The following is a 15,971-nucleotide window of genomic DNA, read 5'->3' as shown; positions in this document are numbered from 1 at the left end:
TACCATTTTGAAAGTTGACAAAAATTCCAGGAATGCACGGTTTTCCGGGAAATTTCGCCCAATGAAAATAAATGGGACATTTTTCAAACATTGCCACGTTTCTCACCCAATTTAAACCGTTCCTCCATCCACACACTCCACCCAACTCGGGCCATCAAATTACCATTTTGCAGGTTACAAAAATTCCAGGAATTCACGGTTTTCCGGGACATTTCGCCCAATGAAAATAAATGGGACAATTTTCAAACATTGCCACGTTTCTCGCCCAATTTAAACCGTTCCTCCATCCACACACTCCACTCAACTCGAGAAATCAAATTACCATTTTTCAAGTTACAAAAATTCCAGGAATTCACGGTTTTCCGGGACATTTCGCCCAATGAAAATAAATGGGACAATTTTCAAACATTGCCACGTTTCTCGCCCAATTTAAACCGTTCCTCCATCCACACACTCCACTCAACTCGAGAAATCAAATTACCATTTTTCAAGTTACAAAAATTCCAGGAATTCACGGTTTTCCGGGACATTTCGCCCAATGAAAATAAATGGGACAATTTTCAAACATTGCCACGTTTCTCACCGAATTCAAACCGTTCCTCCATCCACACACTCCACCCAACTCAGGCAATCAAATTACCATTTTGCAAGTTACAAAAGTTCCAGGAATTCACGGTTTTCCTGAACATTTCTCCCATTGAAAATGAATGGGCCATTTTTCAAACACTGCCAAATTTCTTACCCAATTCCAACAGTTCCACCATCCACACATTCCACTCACCTCGGGCAATCAAACTACCATTTTTTAAGTTCAAAAAATTGCAAGAATTCCCAGAATTACCGGTTTTCCGGGACATTCCGCACAATGAAAATGAATGGGCCATTTTTCAAACACTGACAAATTTCTTACCCAATTCCAACCATTCCACCATCCACACATTCCACTCACCTCGGGCAATCAAACTACCATCTTTTAAGTTAAAAAAAATTGCAAGAATTCCCAGAATTCACGGTTTTCCGGAACATTTCTCCCATTGAAAATGAATGGGCCATTTTTCAAACACTACCAAATTTCTTACCCAATTCCAACCATTCCACCATCCACACATTCCACTCAACTCGGGCAATCAAACTACCATTTTTTAAGTTCAAAAAATTGCAAGAATTCCCAGAATTACCGGTTTTCCGGGACATTTCGCACAATGAAAATGAATGGGCCATTTTTCAAACACTGCCAAATTTCTTACCCAATTCCAACCGTTCCACCATCCACACATTCCACTCACCTCAGGCAAACAAATTACCATTTTGCAAGTTACAAAAATTCCAGGAATTCACGGTTTTCCGGGACATTTCGCCCAATGAAAATAAATGGGACAATTTTCAAACATTGCCACGTTTCTCACCGAATTTAAACCGTTTCTCCATCCACACATTCCACTCAACTCGGGCAATCAAATTACCATTTTGCAAGTTACAAAAGTTCCAGCAATTCACGGTTTTCCTGAACATTTCTCCCATTGAAAATGAATGGGCCATTTTTCAAACACTGCCAAATGTCTTACCCAATTCCAACCATTCCTCCATCCACACATTCCACTCACCTCGGGCAATCAAACTACCATTTTTTAAGTTCAAAAAATTGCAAAAATTTCCCAGAATTACCGGTTTTCCGGGACATTTTGCACAGTGAAAATGAATGGGCCATTTTTCAAACACTGCCAAATTTCTTACCCAATTCCAACCGTTCCACCATCCACACATTCCACTCACCTCAGGCAAACAAACTACCATTTTGAAAGTTCACAAAAATTCCAGGAATGCACTGTTTTCCGGGAAATTTCGCCCAATGAAAATAAATGGGACAATTTTCAAACATTGCCACGTTTCTCACCGAATTTAAACCGTTCCTCCATCCACACACTCCACTCAACTTGGGCAATCAAATTAACATTTTGCAAGTTACAAAAATTCCAGGAATTCACGGTTTTCCGGGAAATTTCGCCCAATGAAAATGAATGGGCCATTTTTCAAACACTGCCAAATTTCTTACCCAATTCCAACCGTTCCACCATCCACACATTCCACTCACCTCAGGCAAACAAATTACCATTTTGCAAGTTACAAAAATTCCAGGAATTCACAGTTTTCCGGGACATTTCGCCCAATGAAAATAAATGGGACAATTTTCAAACATTGCCACGTTTCTCACCGAATTTAAACCGTTCCTCCATCCACACACTCCACTCAACTCGGGCAATCAAATTACCATTTTGCAAGTTACAAAAATTCCAGGAATTCACGGTTTTCCTGAACATTTCTCCCATTGAAAATGAATGGGCCATTTTTCAAACACTGCCAAATTTCTTACCCAATTCCAACCGTTCCACCATCCACACATTCCACTCACCTCGGGCAATCAAACTACCATTTTTTAAGTTAAAAAAATTGCAAGAATTCCCAGAATTACCAGTTTTCCGGGACATTCCGCACAATGAAAATGAATGGGCCATTTTTCAAACACTGCCAAATTTCTTACCCAATTCCAACCGTTCCACCATCCACACATTCCACTCACCTCGGGCAATCAAACTACCATTTTTTAAGTTAAAAAAAATTGCAAGAATTCCCAGAATTCACCGTTTTCCGGAACATTTCTCCCATTGAAAATGAATGGGCCATTTTTCAAACACTACCAAATTTCTTACCCAATTCCAACCATTCCACCATCCACACATTCCACTCACCTCGGGCAATCAAACTACCATTTTTTAAGTTAAAACAATTGCAAGAATTCCCAGAATTACCGGTTTTCCGGGACATTCCGCACAATGAAAATGAATGGGCCATTTTTCAAACACTGCCAAATTTCTTACCCAATTCCAACCATTCCACCATCCACACATTCCACTCACCTCGGGCAATCAAACTACCATTTTGCAAGTTACAAAAATTCCAGCAATTCCCAGAATTCACGGTTTTCCGGAACATTTCTCCCATTGAAAATGAATGGGCCATTTTTCAAACACTACCAAATTTCTTACCCAATTCCAACCGTTCCACCATCCACACATTCCACTCACCTCGGGCAATCAAACTACCATTTTTTAAGTTCAAAAAATTGCAAGAATTCCCAGAATTACCGGTTTTCCGGGACATTCCGCACAATGAAAATGAATGGGCCATTTTTCAAACACTGCCAAATTTCTTACCCAATTCCAACCGTTCCACCATCCACACATTCCACTCACCTCGGGCAATCAAACTACCATTTTTTAAGTTAAAAAAATTGCAAGAATTCCCAGAATTACCGGTTTTCCGGGACATTCTGCACAATGAGAATGAATGGGCCATTTTTCAAACACTGCCAAATTTCTTACCCAATTCCAACCGTTCCACCATCCACACATTCCACTCACCTCAGGCAAACAAACTACCATTTTGAAAGTTCAAAAAAATTCCAGGAATGCACTGTTTTCCGGGAAATTTCGCCCAATGAAAATAAATGGGACAATTTTCAATCATTGCCACGTTTCTCACCCAATTTAAACCGTTCCTCCATCCACACACTCCACTCAACTCGGGCAATCAAATTACCATTTTGCAAGTTACAAAAATTCCAGGAATTCACGGTTTTCCGGGACATTTCGCCCAATGAGAATAAATGGGACAATTTTCAAACATTGCCACGTTTCTCACCGAATTTAAACCGTTCCTCCATCCACACACTCCACCCAAGTCGGGCAATCAAACTACCATTTTGCAAGTTACAAAAATTCCAGGAATTCACGGTTTTCCCGAACATTTCTCCCATTGAAAATGAATGGGCCATTTTTCAAACACTACCAAATTTCTTACCCAATTCCAACCATTCCACCATCCACACATTCCACTCACCTCGGGCAATCAAACTACCATTTTCTAAGTTCAAAAAAATTGCAAGAATTCCCAGAATTACCGGTTTTCCGGGACATTCCGCACAATGAAAATGAATGGGCCATTTTTCAAACACTGCCAAATTTCTTACCCAATTCCAACCGTTCCACCATCCACACATTCCACTCACCTCAGGCAAACAAACTACCATTTTGAAAGTTCAAAAAAATTCCAGGAATGCACTGTTTTCCGGGAAATTTCGCCCAATGAAAATAAATGGGACAATTTTCAAACATTGCCACGTTTCTCACCCAATTTAAACCGTTCCACCATCCACACACTCCACTCAACTTGGGCAATCAAACTACCATTTTGCAAGCTACACAATTTCCAGGAATTCCCAGAATTCACTGTTTTCCGGAACATTTTGCCCATGGAAAATGAATTGGCCATTTTTCAAACACTCCCACATTTCTCACCCAATTGGAACTGTTCCACCGTTCACACACACCACTCACCTCGGGCAATCAAACTACTATTTTGCAAGTTCAAATTCATGTTCAATTCCAGAATTCCCGGTTTTTCCAATGACCTATCTTCACCTCTTCCTGGAAAGTTTCCACAGTCCACATTTTTCAACCGTTTTTGACCATTCCACCTTCAAAACATTCTTTCCTTTTCGCACAAATTCCCGGTTTTCCCGAAATTCCCACTGGGACTCTGTCAACATTTTTCAACTGTTTTGAAAAATTCCAACACCAACCAATTCATATCATTGAGGAAAATTGTGGTATTACCTATATTTTCATAAAATTCCAACATTTATACAAAATTCCTATTCAAATGAGTGGACATATTCTTAGCCATACAATGCCCCAAATTCTCAAAATTGTGCGCCATTTTTTTTTTACCCGATTCCGACCTTCAACCATCCTCCCACACTACTCTTCACACACTTCGAATCGTCCACTCTTGATTCGCTGTTTGATTTCCCTTGTTAGTCTTTGAAGTCTGCTATAGATTGTCCTGTATTTGTTGCAGAACTGTGTAACATGTATTTGCCTTTTCTCTTGGCCAGTTGACACTTCAAAGAGACTCAAACGTCAGAGTTACCAACTTGTAAATATATATTTCGACCCCCTTAAAGCAGGGTTTCTCAAAATTCTGCATTTCAAGGTCGGTTCTTGACTCTGACAGTGTGCAAATAGAACCAAATGGATCAGACATCATCAGAGTTACAGACCTCGTAAGGGTCATTTAAGGCCGGCCTAAAGGAACCTGTAGAGTCCCAGGAATCCAGATTGAGAACCAGAGTCCAGAGAGAGCCGCCAGAGGTGAGGACATCAATCAATCAATCAATGTTTACTTATATAGCCCTAAATCACTAGTGTCTCAAAGGGCTGCACAAACCACCACGACATCCTCGGTAGGCCCACATAAGGGCAAGGAAAACTCACACCCAGTGGGACATCGGTGACAATAATGACCCAGTGGGACGTCGGTGACAATGATGACTATGAGAACCTTGGAGAGGAGGAAAGCAACGGATGTCGAGCGGGTCTAACATGATACTGTGAAAGTTCAATCCACAATGGATCCAACACAGTCGCGAGAGTCCAGTCCAAAGCGGATCCAACACAGCAGCGAGAGTCCCGTTCACAGCGGAGCCAGCAGGAAACCATCCCAAGCGGAGGCGGATCAGCAGCGCAGAGATGTCCCCAGCCGATACACAGGCAAGCAGTACATGGCCACCGGATCGGACCGGACCCCCTCCACAAGGGAGAGTGGGACATAGAAGAAAAAGAAAAGAAACGGCAGATCAACTGGTCTAAAAAGGGAGTCTATTTAAAGGCTAGAGTATACAAATGAGTTTTAAGGTGAGACTTAAATGCTTCTACTGAGACTGACATCAGTCCTAAGGTATAAATCGAAGTTAAAACAGACCAAATCGATGTTTAAAAAGGCACAAAATGTTTTGGAATGCATCATGACAGTCTCACTTTATGAAACTTGGCAGCCCTGCAATCAGAGCACTTGTTCAGTATCGGGGCCACTGATTGGCCCAGATACTGAGGCCAATCAGGGCGTGTTATATTAGATTAAAAGAGTGTAAAGGTGATTAGAGGCTGTTTTTTCATGTCAAGAAGGCTCGAATAATATTTAAAAAAAGAGTATTTAGAAGGTCATAAACATCTTTGTATGCTCTGGATTTATGATTAGTAAAATGTATATATGTCTGGAACCAATTAACAGCGCTAAACGAGGGACGACTGTACAAAAAAAACTTTCAAAATCATCAACTGACATTAAAAAAAAAAGGTTTCAAAGTAGAACCTAAAGTCAAGAATAAAAAGGTTCACATTTGGCAATTTCAGTAACAGAAAGTGGCCGCTAGAGGTCAGTAGAGTCCCATGTTAGATTCTCGCCTAAAAAAAATAAATAAAAAAAAGTCCAAACCCAGCAAGCATGCTGTATTTGCTCAAAATAACAATTTGTTGTTGTTTTTAGTCGAAGTATTGAAATATGAACAACTATATGGTGACTTAGGGCAAGTTGTCAGCGATCTTTTACAGCAGACTGTCTTTGTAATTACCATTGCTGCCACCAGGGGGAGTCATTGTTCTATGCTAAAGTGTAGTTGACGTGAGAAGTCACGTGACGAGACCGGACCCTTTCAGGCAGCCATTGTTTGACTGTAAGCCCACAGAGTTGCAATAAGAGCCTGCTCGATATAAAAAGACAACTACAAGCACAATGAATGCGTGAGAAGACTTTGACAAAATGTGATTCTAGCTCAGGTGAGGGTCCCAAAAAATGAAAGCATGCATTTCTATTGTTTCGTTTTTAATTATATATATATATATATATATATATATATATATATATATATATATATATATATATATATATATATATATAGCAAGTTATCTATTTATATATATAAATGTATATGTTATATATATATATATATATATATATATATATATATATATATATATATATATAGACTTGTCCAGGGTGTACCCCGCCTTCCGCCCGATTGTAGCTGAGATAGGCGCCAGCGCCCCCCGCGACCCCAAAAGGGAATAAGCGGTTGAAAATGGATGGATGGATGGATATATAGAAAGAGAGAGAGAGAGAGAGAGAGAGAGAGAGAGAGAGAGAGAGAGAGAGAGAGAGAGAGAGAGAGAGAGAGAGAGAGAGAGAGACATGCACCTGGGGATAGGTTGATTGGCAACACTAAAATTGGCCCTAGTGTGTGAATGTGAGTGTGAATGTTGTCTGTCTATCTGTGTTGGCCCTGCGATGAGGTGGCGACTTGTCCAGGGTGTACCCCGCCTTCCGCCCGATTGTAGCTGAGATAGGCGCCAGCGCACCCCGCGACCCCGAATGGGAATAAGCGTAATAAGACTATTTCATCTCTACAGAACTGTTTAATGTGGGGTTCCCTCAATATATATATATATATATATATATATATGTATATACATGTATATATACATCAATCAATCAATCAATCAATGTTTACTTATATAGCCCTAAATCACTAGTGTCTCAAAGGGCTGCACAAACCACTACGACATCCTCGGCAGGCCCACATAAGGGCAAGGAAAACTCACACCCAGTGGGACGTCGGTGACAATGATGACTATGAGAACCTTGGAGAGGAGGAAAGCAATGGATGTCGAGCGGGTCTAACATGATACTGTGAAAGTTCAATCCATAATGGATCCAACACAGTCGCGAGAGTCCAGTCCAAAGCGGATCCAACACAGCAGCGAGAGTCCCGTTCACAGCTGAGCCAGCAGGAAACCATCCCAAGCGGAGGCGGATCAGCAGCGCAGAGATGTCCCCAGCCGATACACAGGCAAGCAGTACATGGCCACCGGATCGGACCGGACCCCCTCCACAAGGGAGAGTGGGACATAGAAGAAAAAGAAAAGAAACGGCAGATCAACTGGTCTAAAAAGGGAGTCTATTTAAAGGCTAGAGTATACAGATGAGTTTTAAGGTGAGACTTAAATGCTTCTACTGAGGTAGCATCTCGAACTGTTACTGGGAGGGCATTCCAGAGTACTGGAGCCCGAAATGAAAACGCTCTATAGCCCGCAGACTTTTTTTGGGCTTTAGGAATCACTAATAAGCCGGAGTCCTTTGAACGCAGATTTCTTGCCGGGACATATGGTACAATACAATCGGCAAGATAGGATGGAGCTAGACCGTGTAGTATTTTATACGTAAGTAGTAAAACCTTAAAGTCACATCTTAAGTGCACAGGAAGCCAGTGCAGGTGAGCCAGTACAGGCGTAATGTGATCAAACTTTCTTGTTCTTGTCAAAAGTCTAGCAGCCGCATTTTGTACCAACTGTAATCTTTTAATGCTAGACATTGAATACATATATATATGTATTCAATATGTATATATATATGTATATATATATATTGAATACACATATATATGTATTCAATATGTATATATATATATATATATATATATATATATATATATATATATGTAAGTATATGTATATATACATATTGAATACATATTGAATCGAGGGACACCCAAAGATTCAGCCCTGATACATACATACATATATATACATATATACATATATATATATATATATATATATATATATATATATAAATATATATATATATATATATATATATATATATATATATATATATATATACAGTATATACATTTATATATATATACATTGGGTGTCCCTTGATTCGATTCAGTATTGATTCTTGGGGTCGCGGTTCAATTATAAATCAATTATTTCGATTCAACGCGATTCTCGATTCAAAAACGATATTTTTCCTATTCAAAACGACTTTGAATTCATTCAATACATAGGATTTCAGCAGGATCTACCCCAGTCTGCTGACATGCAAGCAGAGTAGTAGATTTAAAAAGAAAAAAAAAAAAGCTTTTATAATTGTAAAGGACAATGTTTTATCAACTGATTGCAATAATGTAAATTTGTTTTAACTGTTTAACAAACCAAAAATATGACTTTTTTTTTATCTTAGTGAAAACATTGGACACAGTGTGTTGTCAAGCTTATGAGATGCCATGCAAGTGTAAGCCACTGTGACACTATTGTTCTTTTTTATTATTTTTATAAATGTCCAATGATAATGTCAATGAGGTTTTTTTTCATCACTGCTATGCTTAAATTATAACTAATATTGATACTGTTGTTGATAATAGTCATTTTTGTTTCACTACTTTTGGTTTGTGTCTCCTCTCAATTGCTCTGTTTATTGCAGTTCTGAGTGTTGCTGGGTCAGGTTTGGTTTTGGAATTGGATTGCATTGTTATGGTATTGCTGTGTTTTTTTTTTTGTTGGATTGATAAAAAAAATAAAAAAATAAGTAAATAAAATTATTTAAAAATTAGAATCGATTCTGAATCGCACAACCTAAACACCAAACATACCAACATTTCTAGGTTACCTAAACACTGAACATATGATCATTTCGGCATTTCCAAGGAAACCTGAACACCGAACATACGAACATTTTTCGCATTTCCAGGGTTACCTAAAGACCGAACATACGAACATTTCCAGGGATACCTAAACGCCGAATATACAAACATTTCCACATTTCCAGGGTTTCCTAAACACCGAAACATGCAGATTGCCGATGCAGGACAACCAGTTCAAGTTAAAGTTGAAGTACCAATGAGGTGAGGGGAGCAGTGAGCAGCAGCGGTGCCGTGCCCGGGAATAATTTTTGGTGATTTAACCCCCAATTCCAACCCTTGATGCTGAGTGCCAAGCAGGGACATAATGGCTCCCATTTTTATAGTCTTTGGTAAGACTCGGCAGGGGTTTGAACTCATAATTTACCGATCTCAGGGCGGACACTCTAACCACTAGGCCACTGAGTAGGTGTCAAACCTGTCGGCTTGGTCTTGCTTCTTTACGGGGGAACGTAAAGTTAAAGTGAGGCGGCACCGGGCCATCCCGGGGGTCCCTTCCAGGGAACAGAGACCAACCCCCGGGCTGGGAGAAACCCACACACCCAAACAATGTTGAGAGGGTATTTGAATCCACAATTCAAGCTTGAGATGGTTTCCTGTGGACGGGACTCTCGCTGCTGTCTTGGAGCCACTATGGATTGAACTTTCACAGTATCATGTTAGACCCGCTCGACATCCATTGCTTTCGGTCCCCTAGAGGGGGGGGGTTGCCCACATCTGAGGTCCTCTCCAAGGTTTCTCATAGTCAGCATTGTCACTGGCGTCCCACTGGATGTGAATTCTCCCTGCCCACTGGGTGTGAGTTTTCCTTGCCCTTTTGTGGGTTCTTCCGAGGATGTTGTAGTCGTAATGATTTGTGCAGTCCTTTGAGACATTTGTGATTTGGGGCTATATAAATAAACATTGATTGATTGATTGATTGAATTCGTCTTCCTCGTTCCCAAGTTTTTCCCAGGAACCTCTAGAATTCATGGCTGCAGCCCTCGTCTTCTACTGACATAGACGGCAACGGTTTCAAACCCACGGACCGGCAAAGTGTCCATCTTCCTCAAGGTGGGAGTCTCGCCGTACCAGATTTGACACCTTTCATGGAAACACCTACAAGTCGAAATTTTAAAAATATCGCTTTTACGTTACAAAAAAACTGCAATGGAAACGCAGCACTCCTCAGCCTTCCCGGTAAGGTTTATTCAGGTGTACTGGAGAGGAGGCTACGTCGGATAGTCGAACCTTGGATTCAGGAGGAACAGTGTGGTTTTCGTCCTGGTCGTGGAACTGTGGACCAGCTCTATACTCTCGGCAGGGTTCTTGAGGGTGCATGGGAGTTTGCCCAACCAGTCTACATGTGCTTTGTGGACTTGGAGAAGGCATTCGACCGTGTCCCTCGGGAAGTCCTGTGGGGAGTGCTCAGAGAGTATGGACTGTCTTATTGTGGCGGTCCGCTCCCTGTACGATCAGTGCCAGAGCTTGGTCCGCATTGCTGGCAGTAAGTCGAACACATTTCCAGTGAGGGTTGGACTCCGCCAAGGCTGTCCTTTGTCACCGATTCTGTTCATAACTTTTATGGACAGAATTTCTAGGCGCAGTCAAGGCGTTGAGGGGTTCCGGTTTGGTAACCGCAGGATTGGGTCTCTGCTTTTTGCAGATGATGTGGTCCTGATGGCTTCATCTGACCGGGATCTTCAGCTCTCGCTGGATCGGTTCGCAGCCGAGTGTGAAGCGACCGGAATGAGAATCAGCACCTCCAAGTCCGAGTCCATGGTTCTCGCCCGGAAAAGGGTGGAATGCCATCTCCGGGTTGGGGAGGAGACCCTGCCCCAAGTGGAGGAGTTCAAATACCAAGGAGTCTTGTTCACGAGTGAGGGAAGAGTGGATCGTGAGATCGACAGGCGGATCGGTACGGCGTCTTCAGTAATGCGGACGTTGTACCGATCCGTTGTGGTGAAGAAGGAGCTGAGCCGGAAGGCAAAGCTCTCAATTTACCGGTCGATCTACGTTCCCATCCTCACCTATGGTCATGAGCTTTGGGTCATGACGGAAAGGATAAGATCACGGGTACAAGCGGCTGAAATGAGTTTCCTCCGCCGTGTGGCGGGTCTCTCCCTTAGAGATGGGGTGAGAAGCTCTGCCATCCGGGAGGGACTCAAAGTAAAGCCGCTGCTCCTTCACATCGAGAGGAGCCAGATGAGGTGGTTCGGGCATCTGGTCAGGATGCCATCCGAACGCCTCCCTAGGGAGGTGTTTAGGGCACGTCCAACCGGTAGGAGGCCACGAGGAAGACCCAGGACACGTTGGGAAGACTATGTCTCCCGGCTGGCCTGGGAACGCCTCGGGATCCCCCGGGAAGAGCTAAATGAAGTGGCTGGGGAGAGGGAAGTCTGGGTTTTCCTGCTTAGGCTGTTGCCCCCGCGACCCGACCTCGGATAAGCGGAAGATGATGGATGGATGGATGGATGGAAACGCAGCTATGGTCTGCTAGCACGTCTGGTACGTCTTCAATGTTTATTAGTATTTGTTTGTACCTCTGGGGTAGGCTCCAGCTTCCAGGAGTGCCTAAACCGGAAAGGACTGCATTGCTGATGTGTCTGAAACAGGAAGTAGGTCGCACCAACAAACCTTTACTTACGTGTGTGTTTGTTGTCGACTTCCTGTCGAGAGGCCGACTGAAGTAGTGAATAATTGACACGTTCCCGCGGAGAAGACGACCTGTGACGAGAAAGGCACGGATCATTAGCGAGGCGGTAAAGATTGCATCTGCCGGCGGACGATTCCGATGTTGACGCTCGCACTCACCGTGGCATTCAAGCTTTGACAACAAGCTAGCTTCACTTTGCTAAAAAGACCGCGATGACATTGATCCCATTGATCCCATTGATCCTTCAGGTGTGCGAGGAGACAAAAGTCCTGATGGGATTACACGAGAGGACGTCCACTGGAGACGTACTTCCAGGTCTGTTGTAATGAGATCAGGTGGCGTTAACGAGGATCGTTAGGCACTGATCCTCTCAGGGAAGACTTCTCACAGACGCAGGAAGGGCAGAAGAAACGTGAGCGTCAAATGTCCCCGAAGGTCAAAAGAGAACACCGAGAGTTTGCGGAGGACATCTTCTGTTCCTCGTGTGAGTCAAAGACTGTGAGTCAAAGAGCGTGAGTAAAGGACCGTGAGTCAGAGGTTGTGAGTCCAAGAGTGTGAGTCAAGGACTATGAGTCAAAAAACGTGCGACAAAGAGCATGAGTCAAGGGTCGTGAGTCAAAGAGTGTGAGTCAAAGAGCGTGAGTCAGGGACTATGAATTAAAGAGCGTGAATCAAAAAGCGTAGGTCAAAGAGCGTGAGTCCTGGACCGTGAGTGACAGAGCGTAAGTCAAGGACCATGAGTCAAAGGTTGTGAGTCAAAGATCGTGAGACAAAGAGCGTGAGTCAAGGACCGCGAGTCAAAGGGCGTGAGTCAAAGAGCGTGAGTCAGGGACTATGAATTAAAGAGCGTGAATCAAAAAGCGTGGGTCAAAGAGCGAGAGTCCTGGACCGTGAGTGACAGAGCGTGAGTCAAGGACCGTGAGTCAAAGGTTGTGAGTGAAAGGTCGTCAGACAAAGAGCGTGAGTCAAGGACCGCGAGACAAAGAGCGTGAGTCAAGGACCGCGAGACAAAGATTGTGAGTCCAAGAGTGTGAGTCAGGGACTATGAGTCAAAAAACGTGCGACAAAGAGTGTGAGTCAAGGGACTATGAATTAAAGAGCGTGAATCAAAAAGCGTAGGTCAAAGAGCGTGAGTCCTGGACCGTGAGTGACAGAGTGTGAGTCAAGGACCATGAGTCAAAGGTTTTGAGTCAAAGATCGTGAGACAAAGAGCCTGAGTCAAGGACCGCAAGTCAAAGGGCGTGAGTCAAAGAGTGTGAGTCAAAGAGCGTGAGTCAGGGACTATGAATTAAAGAGCGTGAATCAAAAAGCGTGGGTCAAAGAGCGTGAGTCCTGGACCGTGAGTGACAGAGCGTGAGTCAAGGACCGTGAGTCAAAGGTTGTGAGTGAAAGGTTGTCAGACAAAGAGCGTGAGTCAAGGACCGCGAGACAAAGAGCGTGAGTAAAGGACCGTGAGTCAAAGATTGTGAGTCCAAGAGTGTGAGTCAAGGACTATGAGTCAAAAAACGTGCGACAAAGAGTGTGAGTCAAGGGTCGTGACTCAAAGAGTGTGAGTGAAAGGTCGTGAGACAAAGAGCGTGAGTCAAGGACCGTGAGTCAAAGGTTGTGAGTGAAAGGTCGTGAGACAAAGAGCGTGGGTCAAGGCCCGCTAGACAAAGAGCATGAGTTAGAGAGCGTGAGTCAAAAAGTGTGGGTCAAAGAGCGTGAGTCACGGACTATGAGTCAAAGAGACTGAGACAAAGAGCGTGAGTCCAGGGCCGTGAGTGACAGAGCGTGAGTGAAGGACCGTGAGTCAAAGGTAGTGAGTCAAAGATTGTGAGACAATGAGCATGAGTCAAGGACCGCGAGTCAAAGAGGGTGAGTCAAGGAGCGTGGGTCAAGGAGCGTAAGTCAAAGCACTTGAGTCAAACAGTTTGAGTCAAGGAGCGTGAGTCAAAGCACTTGAGTCAAACAGTTTGAGTCAAGGAGCGTGAGTCAAAGAGCGTGAGCCAAACAGCTTGAGTAAAAGAGCGTGAGTCAAACAGCTTGAGTCAAAGAGCGTGAGTCAAAGAGCGTGAGTCAAAGAGCGTGAGTCAAAGAGCGTGAGTCAAAGAGCGTGAGTCAAAGAGCGTGAGTCAAAGAGCGTGAGTCAAAGAGGGTGAGCCAAAGAGCGTGAGTCAATGGTCGTGAACTAAAGAGTGTGAGTCAAATAGGGTGAGTCAAAGAGCGTGAGTCAAGGTTTATGAATCAAAGACCGTGAGTCAAAGATCGTGAAACATAGAGCATGAGTCAAGGACCGCAAGTCAAAGTGCGTGAGTCAAAGTGCGTGTGTCACAGAGCGCGAGTCAAAATGCATTAGTCACAGAGCGAGAGTCAAGGGCCCTGAGTCAAAGAGGGAGAGTCTAAGAGGGTGAGTCAAGGAGCGTGAGTCAAGGAGCATGAGTCAAAGCGCTTGAGTCAAACAGCTTGAGTCAAAGAGCGTGAGTCAAAGAACTTGATTCAAAGAGCGTGAGTCAAAGAGCGTGAGTCAAGGGTTGTGAACTAAAGAATGTGAGTCAAGGAGGGTGAGTCAAAGAGCGTGAGTCAAGGTTTATGAATCAAAGACCGTGAGTCAAAGATCGTGAGACAAAGAGCGTGAGTCAAGGACCGCGAGTCAAAGAACGTGAGTCAAAGTGTATGAGTCACAGAGCGAGAGTCAAGGGCCCTGAGTCAAAGAGGGTGAGTCAAAGTGGGTGAGTCAAGGAGCATGAGTCAAGGAGCGTGAGTCAAACCACTTGAGTCAAGGAGCGTGAGTCAAAGCACTTGAGTCAAACAGCTTGAGTCAAGGAGCGTGAGTCAAAGAGCGTGAGTCAAAGTGCGTGAGTCAAAGTGCGTGAGTCAAAGAGGGTGAGTCAAAGAGCATGAGTCAAGGGTCGTGAACTAAAGAGTGTGAGTCAAAGTTTATGAATCAAAGACTGTGAGTCAAAGATCGTGAGACAAAGAGCATGAGTCAAGGACCGCCAGTCAAAGAGCGTGAGTCAAAGTGCGTGTGTCACAGAGTGTGAGTCAAAGAGCGTGAGTCAAAGTGCATGAGTCACAGAGCGAGAGTCAAGGGCCCTGAGTCAAAGAGTGTGAGTCAAAGAGGGTGAGTCAAAGAGGGTGAGTCAAGGAGCGTGAGTCAAAGCGCTTGAGTCAAGGAGCGTAAGTCAAAGAGTTTGAGTCAAAGAGCATGACTCAAAGAGCATGAGTCAAAGAGCGTGAGTCAAAGAGGGTGAGTCAGAGGGCGTGAGTCAAGGTCTATGAATCAAAGACCGTGAGTCAAAGGTGCGTGAGTCAAGGAGCGTGAGTCAAAGAGCTGGAGTAAAGGAGCGTGAGTCAAGGACCGCTAGTCAAAGAGCGTGAGTCAAAGAGCGTGTTTGTTTTTGCCCACACTGTGAACTGTCAGAAGTGACTAACATGATACGTTCTTTGTATCGTATTTTCTAAGGACAGACCTCGAATGAACCTTCTGGGATGTTGGAAGATCAATTAGTTTGATGAACAGTGGAAGGCAGGAACTAAAAATGTTTTTTTTGGGCATCTAAGGAAATGTATCTGATTATTAAGGAAGTCATTTTCTGGAACGTTAAGAAAACATAATTGTGTGGTTTTAATTCAGATGTCAATTCTCTCAAAGAAAAGTTTGGATGAGGAAAAAAAGAGGGCAAACGCAGATAGCTTCGTGAGTCGCTAGTTTATTTTTTCAAATCTTCATGTAAAGCTTAAAGTCAACCGTTAGCTTGTAGAATTCGAGGTGGATCTTCTGCTGGCCCCACTATGGACTGGACTCTCACTATTATGTTAGATCCACTATGGACTGGACTCTCACTATTATGTTAGATCCACTATGGACTGGACTCTCACTATTATGTTAGATCCACTATGGACTGGACTCTCACTATTATGTTAGATCCACTATGGACTGGACTCTCACTGTTATGTTAGATCCACTATGGACTG

This window comes from Nerophis ophidion, linkage group LG24 (assembly GCF_033978795.1).
Source record: "Nerophis ophidion isolate RoL-2023_Sa linkage group LG24, RoL_Noph_v1.0, whole genome shotgun sequence".
NCBI classification, from domain to species: domain Eukaryota; kingdom Metazoa; phylum Chordata; class Actinopteri; order Syngnathiformes; family Syngnathidae; genus Nerophis; species Nerophis ophidion.
The sequence above is the reverse complement of the archived record's forward strand: the minus strand, read 5'-3'. Positions refer to the sequence as shown.